The 10,494-nt window shown below is 45.2% G+C and overlaps 1 pseudogene; it reads right to left on the reverse strand.

Annotated features, from left to right (window-relative positions):
* Positions 1-394: 394 nt before the first annotated feature.
* On the reverse strand, positions 395-4,005 carry LOC123281851 (olfactory receptor 7A17-like; annotated as a pseudogene).
* Between the last annotated feature and the right edge of the window lie 6,489 nt (positions 4,006-10,494).

The following is a 10,494-nucleotide window of genomic DNA, read 5'->3' on the forward strand; positions in this document are numbered from 1 at the left end:
TGTCAATTGCAGGTTTTTGTCATATGACAAATACAACTTGTGACTATTCTTTCTGGAAAACAACAGAAACGTTACTTCAGATAATATGTCGTTAGAGAAGTAATTATTCTTAAGAAATCCATGCTGCCCCACGAAAGAAAAAGGAATTTCCAACAGTTACTAATACAAAGTTGGCAAACTTTTTGTTAAGCAGGAAAGTACAGATGGGAAAACCGCCTATATGTCAAACTAAGCAGAAAGCTTAAAAAGTGAGTTACTTAAATTGTATAAAATTTTGAAGTCAAAGAAATGGACACTCATGGAAAAAATAGAAGAAGCAAGTTCTACTTCCACCATCTGATCTAAGAATGGTGGAAGAAAACACTTTCTGGCCCTGAAACATTTAGTCCTGCAATCAAGGCCACTTCTTCAGACCCAGGACAATTAGTCCTTTTAGAGCTGCGGATGGCTCAAAGAATGTGTCCAGCGCCCCCTTTACGTCTTTATTCCTCAGACTGTAGATGAAGGGGCTCAGCATCGGTGTGACCACAGTGTACATTACTGAAGCTGTTGCATTGGGTGTGAGCTGTGGGTAGCAGCAGGGCTGAGCTACACTCCTAGGCTTGTACAATAAAATAAGAAGACAACTGAGAGGTGAGATGCACAGGTGAAAAAGGCTTTATACTTCCGCTGAGCTGATGAGATTCCACAAAAGGAGAAAATTATCTTAGAGTGTGAGTAAATTATGCCAGCAAGGGGACCACCAGCCAGGAGCACAGCCACAAAATGCATCACCATGTCATTGAGAAAAGTGTCAGAACAGGCACTTTGAACCACCTGAGTGAGTTCACAGAAAAATTGGGGGACTTCCAAGTCTGAACAGAAAGAAAGTCACAACACCATTAAGCTTTGTGACAAGGAATACAAGGCACTCATGATCCAGGACACCAGGACCACCAGTCTACAGAGCTGGGGGTTCATGACCATCATGTAGTGCAGGGGGTGGAAAATGGCTACAAACCAGCCATAGGCAATTACTGTCAGAAGAAAGTCATCTAGTCCTGCAAAGAAAATGTAAAAATACACGTGGGTGATGCAGCCTTCATAGGTTATGCCTTTGCTCTGGGTCTGCATGTTCAGCAGCATCTTTGGGATGGTGGTGGAGGTGAAACAGGTGTCTACAAAGGACAGGCTGGAGAGGAAGAAGTACATGAGTGTGTGCAGGTGGGAGTCAGAGATGGTGGTCAGGATGATAAGCAGGTTTCCAAAAACAGTGATCAGATACATGGAGAGGAAAAGCTGAAATATGAAAGGCTGTAATTCCAGTTCCTCTGAAAGTCTGAGAAGAAGAATTTCTGAAAAATGTGTGTCATTCTTTGGTTTCACATTTTGGAAGTGACTACCAGGAAATAGAAAAAATAAATGACTAATTTTCACACAAGCAGGGACTAGTAACCTACCATAAATGCTACCTTTATATTTTATAATCATTAAATAAGTTTCAATATTTGGCGTATGGTCTGGTCTCCATTTGAGCATCCTTAATGCTATTTCTCATTAGGAATTCCTTTTCCACTGTCAACTTGTTCCAAAAGCATAATGTATACTACTGTTTTATTAAGTATCTTTCATGAATTGAGGAATATATATCAAATATAGACCATCATCCAGGCACTGACCAGAGTATAGAATGCTGAAAAGCAAAAATCCCTACAATCTAGTGATAGAGAAAGAATATAATCAAATAAAAATAATAGTATAACATACCCGAGGGTGACAGATACTATGAAGAAAAGGAAGCATGTACAAAGAGCAGAGTGAATAGGGGTTTATTTTTTATTAGGAGTTCAGGCAAGACCTGAAAACAAGGTGACATTTGAACAGACGAGAAAGAGGAGTGACAAGGAGACACAAGCTTACCTGGGAAAGTGTGTGCCTGGCAGAAGGAACAGCCAGTGCAAAGACCTTGAGGAAGATGGTTGTGTTAGAGAATCAAGGCTCAAAATGAGAAAGAGTGTAGTTCTGGCCACTTTACAACCTTGATTAATTTACATCCTTTATGCCAAGCAAAAATAATAAAAGAGAAAAAAGAAATTTGTCCAAAAGGCAAAGGGAGTGATAAATTTATGGTGTGAAATACCTTACAGATTGAACACCCCAAGTTAAAAATGACCAAAGGAAATAAACCAGTAATTCCCAAAATGAGATATACAAAATACAACCAAAATTGGGTATTTCTAATACTAAACATTAGAAGACTCACTTTTTCTGTGCCTATTCTACATTTATTGGACCAGTTCGTTTTTATATGGTTGGGTAGAACATGAGGCAAGCCCCTTTATCATTTCTCTTATGTGGCGTCTTTTCTTTGTTTTTCTTGTACTTTGAGTATTGATCTCATTTTTGATCAATCCAACAGGCACACTATAATCCCAGCCATGGTCCTTATGCAACATGCAAAGGCCCCCTCTGACTATGCCCTATAAAATCCTGCACTCAATAGGGCAATTCCATCCTTTACACTGAAGAACTTTCTTCAGATGATTTACCCCTGAGGACATTATGTCATACACACATTTATTTCACTGTACTCTGCCATTGAAATTATATCACAAATATCAAATGAGCAAGAACTCATTTGGTTTCTTCATGTTTGTATTTTCACATATTTTCACAAGTGTATGTAAATATATGTTCACTTATATAGCAACAAATTTAAGTGAATGTGAAGTTATGAAAAAAGGGCATGGTAGGGAGAACAAAACCAGGTTAAATAGAGTGATTTCAAACAACTATATTCAGAAAATTGAGTGGAGCATCAAAAAGTAAGCGAAAGAAGATATAAAGAAGCAATAGTTTAATGACATCTGCATGGATTAGTAATTAAATTCACTAAGGCATAGACATCAAAGTATATAATATAAACTGTTCCTGAGCATTGTGGCATATAGCAGACACTCAGTTAGTATCTATTGAAACAATCAGGACTTAGGCTTCAATACATAGCTACATTTAGTATATGGCAAGGTTGTATTTCAATTTATTTGGAAATACTGAATTGTTGAATAAATGTTGGCACAAATGGATATCTGCCTGGAAGAAAGTAAAGTTGTTCTCCTCCTTCAGTCATGTTACAAAAAAATCAAGGAGTTACCTACTCACTGTGGGAGTAACCAACACTTTTGAGTGAACATCTAAAGAAACTGTGTACTAACATCTACAAGTGGGCCAAATCATCTTAATTAAGGTAAGAAACTCAGATGTGTGAAGACAGACATAGTAACTAAATAAAAGTTAAAATATTTTAATGGCCAATATATTTTCCAAATATCTGTTGAGATACGTAAATTTTTAAAATTTATTTGAAAGGCTGATAATGGAACAACAACATGGATATACTATTTGGGCATATAAAATTATTAGGCCAATCAAAATGGTGACCAAATATACGACTCTTAAACTCAACTTGATACTAGTTTTGGGGAAACACTTAAAGAGCTGTCCTGTTGATTGAGCTTAAAACTTTTAAACAGATAGCAATGGGGTGCTCTAATTTTTCTGAGAGAAGTGAAAAGTGTTATAACTTCAGGGAAGCAATCTAAAGAATGGTATAAATGTTAAAAGTATAGATATTCTTTCTCTCAGAGTGCGTCAATCTCAGCACTATTGACATTCTGGGCCAGATCATTCTCTGTCATGGAGTCTGTCCTCGGCATTTAGTTTCTTTAGAGAATCCCTGGTCTCCACTCACCTCTCCTCTGCGGGACAGCAAAATATTTCTACAAATATTACTCAATATAACTCACACACCACCTGGTGTCTCTGACTGCATGTGTAACACTCCCCGTGGCATCTCGGACATTGTGTGTCACACTCCCCCTGTCCTCTTTGACTTCATGTGTCACTCTCCCACTGGTATATCTGGCTTCGTGTGTACCACTCCTCCTGGTGTCCTTCACATCGTGCATAACACTCCCCCTTAGGTCTCTGACTTCGTTGTAACACTCCCCCTGGCATCTCTGACATCGTGTGTCACAGTCCCCGTGAAGACTCTGACATCATGTGTAACACTCCCTGTGGCATCTCTGACTTTGTGTATAACACTCGCCGTGGCGTCCCTGACTTCGTGTGTCAGACTCTACCGGTCGTCTCTGACAACGTGTGTCACATTCCCTGTGGTGTCACTGACTTCATTTGTAACACTCCCCCTGTCATCTCCGAATTCATGCATAACAGTCCCACTGGTCTCTCTGACATTGTGGGTAACACTCCCCCTGTTGTCTTTGACTTCGTGTGTAACACTCCCCTGTGGAGTCTCTGACTTTGTAACACTCTCCATGGCGTCTCCAACAAAGAGAGTCATTTTCCTGCTGGTGTCTCTGACTTCATGTGTAAGACTCCAGCTCATGTCTCTGACTTCATGCATCACACTCCCCATGTGGTGTCTGACTTCATGTGTCCCACAACACCTGGCATCCCCCACCCTGTGAAACACCCCACCTGGTGTCTCTGACTTCATATGTAACACTCCACATGGCGCCTCTGACGTCATCTGTAACACTCCTCCTCGCATGTCTGGCTTCGTATGTTACTATCCCCCTCGTGTCTCTGATTTCGTGTGTAGCACTCTCCCCTGGCGTCTCTGACTTCTCATGTAACACTCCACCAGGTGTCTCTGAAATCGACTGTAACACTCCTCCTCGCATCTCGGGCTTCATGCGTTACTATTCCCCTTTTGTCTCTGATTTCATTTATCACACTCCTCCTGCCTTCTATGAAGTCGTGTGAAACACTCCCCATTGCGTCTCTGACTTTGTTTGCCCACTGCCCGTGGGGTCTGTGAATTCGTGTGTAACACACACCCTGGTGTCTCTGACATCATGGGTAACACTCCTTTTGGGGTCTCTGACATCATACACAACACTCTCTCCTGGCGTCTCTGACTTCATGTGTAACACACCTCCGTGGCACGTCTGAGTTCGTGAGTAATACTCCCCCTGGTCTGTGAATTCATGGGTAACACTTCCCCTGGCTTCAGAGACTTCGTGTGTAACACTCCTCATGGTCTCTCTGACTTTGTGTGTAAAACTCCGCATGGCATCTCTGACTCTGTGCGTAACACACCCCCTGGTGTCTCTGACATTGTGTGTAATCCTCCATGTGCCATTTGACTTCATGTGTCAGACTCCCCCTGGCATCTCTGACTTCCTGTGTTATACTCCCCGGGGTGTCTGTGATTTCATGTGCCACAAACCACCTGTTGTCTCCGACTTCATGCATCGCACTCCCTGGCATCTCTAATTTCCTTTGTAATACCCACACTGACGCCTCTGACTTCGTGAGTCATTCTTCCCCTGGGTTCTCAGACTTCATATGTCATACTTACTCTGGAGTCTTGACTTCGTATGTCACACTCCCAGTAGCGTCTCTGACTTCACGTGTAACACACACCCTGGTGTCTCTGACTTGTGTGTAAGACTACCCTTGGTGTGTCTGACTTATGTCACCCTCCACCTGATGTCTCAGATTTTGTCTGTACCGCTCCCTGTGGTGTCTCTGATTTCGTGTGTCACACTACCCCTATCGTTTCTGACTTCGGGTGTAACACAGCCGGTGGCATCTCTGCCTTCATGTGTCACCCTCTCCATTGTGTCTTTGAGTTTGTGAGTCACACTTGCCCTGTCATCTCTGACTTCGTGTGGCACACTGCAACTTGGGTCTCTGATTTTGTGTGTCAAATTCCATCTGGCATCTCTGACTTTGTGTGTTATACTCCCAATGGTGTCACTGACTTTTTGTGTAACACACCGCGTGGCATTTCTGACTCCGTGCGTATCACTCCCTGTAGTGTCTCTGACTTCGTGTGTAACACTCCACGTGGCATCTCTGACTTCATGTCTGACACTCCCCATGGCACATCTCACATTGTGTGTAACCCTCCACATGGCATTTCTTCCTTCCTGTGTTACTGACCCCAGTGGCTTTTGGACTTTGTTTGCAACACTCCCCCTGTTGTCTCTGACTTTGTATATAACACTCCCTTTGGTGCCTCTGACATCATATGTCACACTTCAGCTGGCGTCTGTATTCGTGTGTCACACTTCCAGTGGCGTCTTTGACTTCACCTGTCACACACACAAGGGTGCCACTGATTTCCTGTGTAACACTACCCCTGGTGTTTCTGACTTCATGTGTCACACTCCCAATGGTGTAACTGACTTTGTCTGTAACACACCTCCAGGTGTCTCTATGTTCATGCATAATTCTGTCCGTCATCTCTGACTTCACACGTAACACTCTGACTGGTCTCTCTGACGTCCTGTGTAACACTCCCCCGGTGTCTTTGAATTTGCTCGTAACACTCCACCTGGTGTGTTTGATTTTGTGCCTAACACTACCTCATCACGTCTCTGACTTCGTCTGTAAGAGTCCCCCTTTCATCTTTGTCTTCATGTGTAGCACTCCCCCGTCATCTGTGACTTTGGGCGTAACATTCCCCCTGTCGTCTGTGACCGCGTGTGTAACACTTCCCCGTGGCATCTCTGAAATCTGGCATCATACTGCCTGTTGCATCTCTGATGTTGTTGTGACACTCCCCCTGTCCTCTCTGACTTCTTCTGTAACTCTTCCCCTGGCGTCTCTGACATCGTGTGTCACACTCCCCCTGTCATCTATGACGTCATGGGTATAACTGCATGTAGCGTGTCTGAATTCGTGTGTCACAATTCCCCTGGTGTCAGTGACTTCATCTGTAACACTGGCCCTGGCATCTCTTACTTCGTGTTTCACACGCCCCCTGGGGTGTCTGAGACCATGTGTAATTATCCCCATGGCGGCTCTGACTTTGCGTGTCACACTCCTGGTGGCATCTCTGACTTTGTGTGTCACACTCCCCTTGGTGTCACTGACTTCGTGTGTAGCACTCCACCTGGTGTCTTTGACTTTTTGCATAACACTCCCCTGTGGCATCTGTGACTTTGTGTGTCACTCTCTCCCAGGTGTCTTTGACTTCGTGTGTAACACTCCACCTGGTATCTTTAACTGCGTGCAAAACACTCCCCCTGGTGTCTTTGATTTCATTCGTATCATTGCCCCTGGCATGTCTGACTTCCTGTTTAACCCTCCACCTGTAGTCTTGTGTCACACTTCCCCTCGTGTCTGACTTCATTCATCACATTCCCCCTGCCGTCTATTGCTTCATGTGTTACACTCACACTGGGGTCTCTGACATCGTGTGTAACGCTCTCCCAGGCTTCTCTGACCTCATGTGTAACGTTCCCAGTGTCATCTCTGACTTCATGTGTCTTTGTGTCTTACTCGCCATGGCGTCTCTGACTGCCTAAGTAAGACTCCCCCTTGTGTTGTTGACTGTGTGCCTAACACACCCCTGTGGCATCTCTGACTCCATGTGTAACAGTCTCCCAGGCAGCTCTGACTTCGTGTGTAACATTCCCAGTGTCATCTCTGATTTCACGTGTCACCCTCCAGCTGTTGCCTCTCACATCGATTGTCACAAATCCAATGGTGTGATGGACATCATGCATTACAATACCCCATGGCATCTCTGACTTCATGTGTCACAAGCCCCAAGTCACCTCAGAAGTCGTGTGTCACTCTCCCCTGGGTGTCTTTGACTTCGTGAGTATCATTCCCCCGTGGCTTTGTGTGTCACACACTCTATGTTATCTCCGAATTAGTGTGTCACTCTCTCCCTGGCGTCTTTAACTTTGTGAGTAACATCCCCCCTAGTGTCTTTGAGTTCGTTTGTAAGACTCCCCTTGGCGTATCTGACATCGTGTTTAACACTCCACCTGTAGTCTCTGTGTTCGTGTGTCACACTCACCCTGGTCTCTAACTTCATGTGTAACACTCCCTGATGTCTCTGACATGTTGTCCAACTCTGCACCGTGGCGTCTCTGCTTTGTGTGTAACACTCTCCCAGGCGTCACTGACTTGGTGTGTAACACTCCCCTGATGTCTCTGACTTCATGTGTCACAGCCCCCTTGGAGTCTTTGACATCGTGTGTAAGACTCCATGTGCCGTCTCTGACTTCTTATGTAACAGTCCCACTGGTGTCTCTGACTCCGTGTGTAACACTCCACTTGGTGTCTCTGAATTCATGTGTAACGCTCCCTCGGCCGTCTCTGACTTCATGTGTAACACCCAACGTGGCATCTCTGACATCGTGTGTACTGTTCTACATGGCATCTCAGAATTTGTGTATCACACTCCCCCTGTCGTCTCTGACATCATGTGTCAGTCTACACCTTGGGTCTCTGACTTCATGTGTCACACACCCCCTGGTGTTCAGACTTCGAGTGTAATACACTATGTAGTGTTTCTGACTCTGCGTGTAACCTTCACCCTGGTGTCTCTCACTCCCTGTGTAACACTCCACATGGCATCTCTGCCTTCCTGTGCCACACTCCCTGTGGCGTCTCTGCCTTCATGTGTATCAATACCCATGGCGTGTTTGACTTCATGCATAACACTCCCCCTGGTGTCTCTAGCTTCATGTGTAACACTCCACGTGGCATTTCTTCCTTCGTGTGTAACACTCCCCCATGGAGTCTCAGACTTGGTGTGTAACACTCCACATTGTGTCTCTCACTTGGTGTGTAACACAACCCATGGTGCCTCTAGCTTCGTGTTTAACACTCCAAGTGGCACCTCGGACTTCGTGTGGTACACACCCTCTGGTGTCTCTGACTTCACGTGTAACACCCAATGTGGCCTTTCTGCCTTTGAGTGTAAGACTCCCCTGTGGTGTCTCAGACTTCTTTTGTAACACTCTGACGGGCGTCTCCGATTTCATGTGTCACACTACCCCTGACGTGTTCGACTTCAATTGTAACACTCGTGGTGGTGTCTCTGAATTCGTGAGTCACAATCTGCCTGGCGTCTTCTGACTCTGTCACACTTCACCTGTCGTCTCTGACTTCATGTGTAAAACTCCCTGTGGTGTCTCTGACATCGTCAGTCACAAACACCCTCGTGTCTCTGACTTCCTGTGTAACACTCCCCCTGGCATCTCTGACATCGTGTGTAGCACTCCACATGGTGTCTCTGACTTCGTGTGTCACACTCTGCATCACGTCCCTGACCTCGTGTATCATACTCCCCGTGGCTTCTCTAACATCATGCGTAACACTCACCCTGTCGTCTCTGACACTGTGCATAGCAATCCCACTGTTGTAACTGACTTTGTGTTTAACACATCCACAGTTGTCTCGGACCCTGTGGGTAATACTACCCCTGTTGTCTCTGACTTCATGCGTAACACTCCCACTGGTCTCTCTGACGTCCTGTGTAACATTCCCCTTGGTGTCTATGTCTTAGTTCAGAACACTCCCCATAGTGTATTTGACTTCATGACTAACACTACACCGTGGCATTTCTGTCTTCATGGGTAACAGTCGCCCTGTCTTCTCAAACTTCTTGCATAACACTCCCCGTGGCATCTCTGAATTTGTGCGTACCTTCCCCCTGTCGTCTCTGACTTTGTATATAACAATCCCTCTGGCATCTCTGACTTCTTGTTTAAAACTCCCTGTGGCATCTCTGACGTGGGTGTCACACTCGACCCGTGATCTTTGACTTTGTGTGTCACCATCCCCTTGGTGTCTCTGACATCCTGCATAACACTCACCTTGGTGTCTGTGACTCCATGTGCAACACTACCCCTGGCGTTTCTGATGTCATGTGTAGCTCTCACATTGGTGTCTCTGACTTTGTGTGTAACACTCCACATGGCATCTCCGAATTCATGCGTCAGACTCCACATGGCGTCTTTGACTTTGTGCATATCTATCCCCTGGATGTCTGTGACTTCATGTGTAACATTCCCCCTGGCATCTCTGACGTCGTGTGTAACACACCAAGTGACATTTCTGGCTTTGTGTGTCACACTCCTCCTGATGTCTCTGGCTTTTTGGGTCACACTTCCCCTGGTGTCTCTGACTTGTTTCACATTTCAGCTGTGTTTTCTGACTTCATGTATCACGCTCCCCATGGCTTCTATGACTTTGTGTTTCATACTCCCCCTGTTGCCTCTGATGACATGCATAACCCTCAATCTGTCGTCTCTGACTTCATGTGTCATACTCTTGCTGGTGTCTCTGGCTTCATGTGTCACACTTGCCCTGGCACATCTGACTTCACGTCACATCCCCCTGGCGTCTATGACTTAGTGTGTCTCACTGCCCCTGGCGTCATGACTTCATCTGTCACACTTGCCCTGGCATCTCTGAGTTCCTGTGTCACACTTCACCTGGCATCACAGACTTCATGTAATACACTCCCCCTGGCACCTCTGACTTCATGTGTCACACTTCCCCTGGTGTCTCTGGCTTCATGTGTCACGTTCCCCATGACACCTCTGAATTTGTCTGTCACGTATACACTTGTGTCTCTGATTTCCTCTGTTACACTGTCCCTGGCAGTTCTAATATTGTGTGTCACACTCCCCTTCTCGTCTCAGACTTTGTGTGTAACTATCAACCTGATGTCTCTGA

The sequence above is a fragment of the Equus asinus genome, chromosome 1 (assembly GCF_041296235.1).
Source record: "Equus asinus isolate D_3611 breed Donkey chromosome 1, EquAss-T2T_v2, whole genome shotgun sequence".
In the NCBI taxonomy this organism is placed as follows: Eukaryota; Metazoa; Chordata; class Mammalia; order Perissodactyla; family Equidae; genus Equus; species Equus asinus.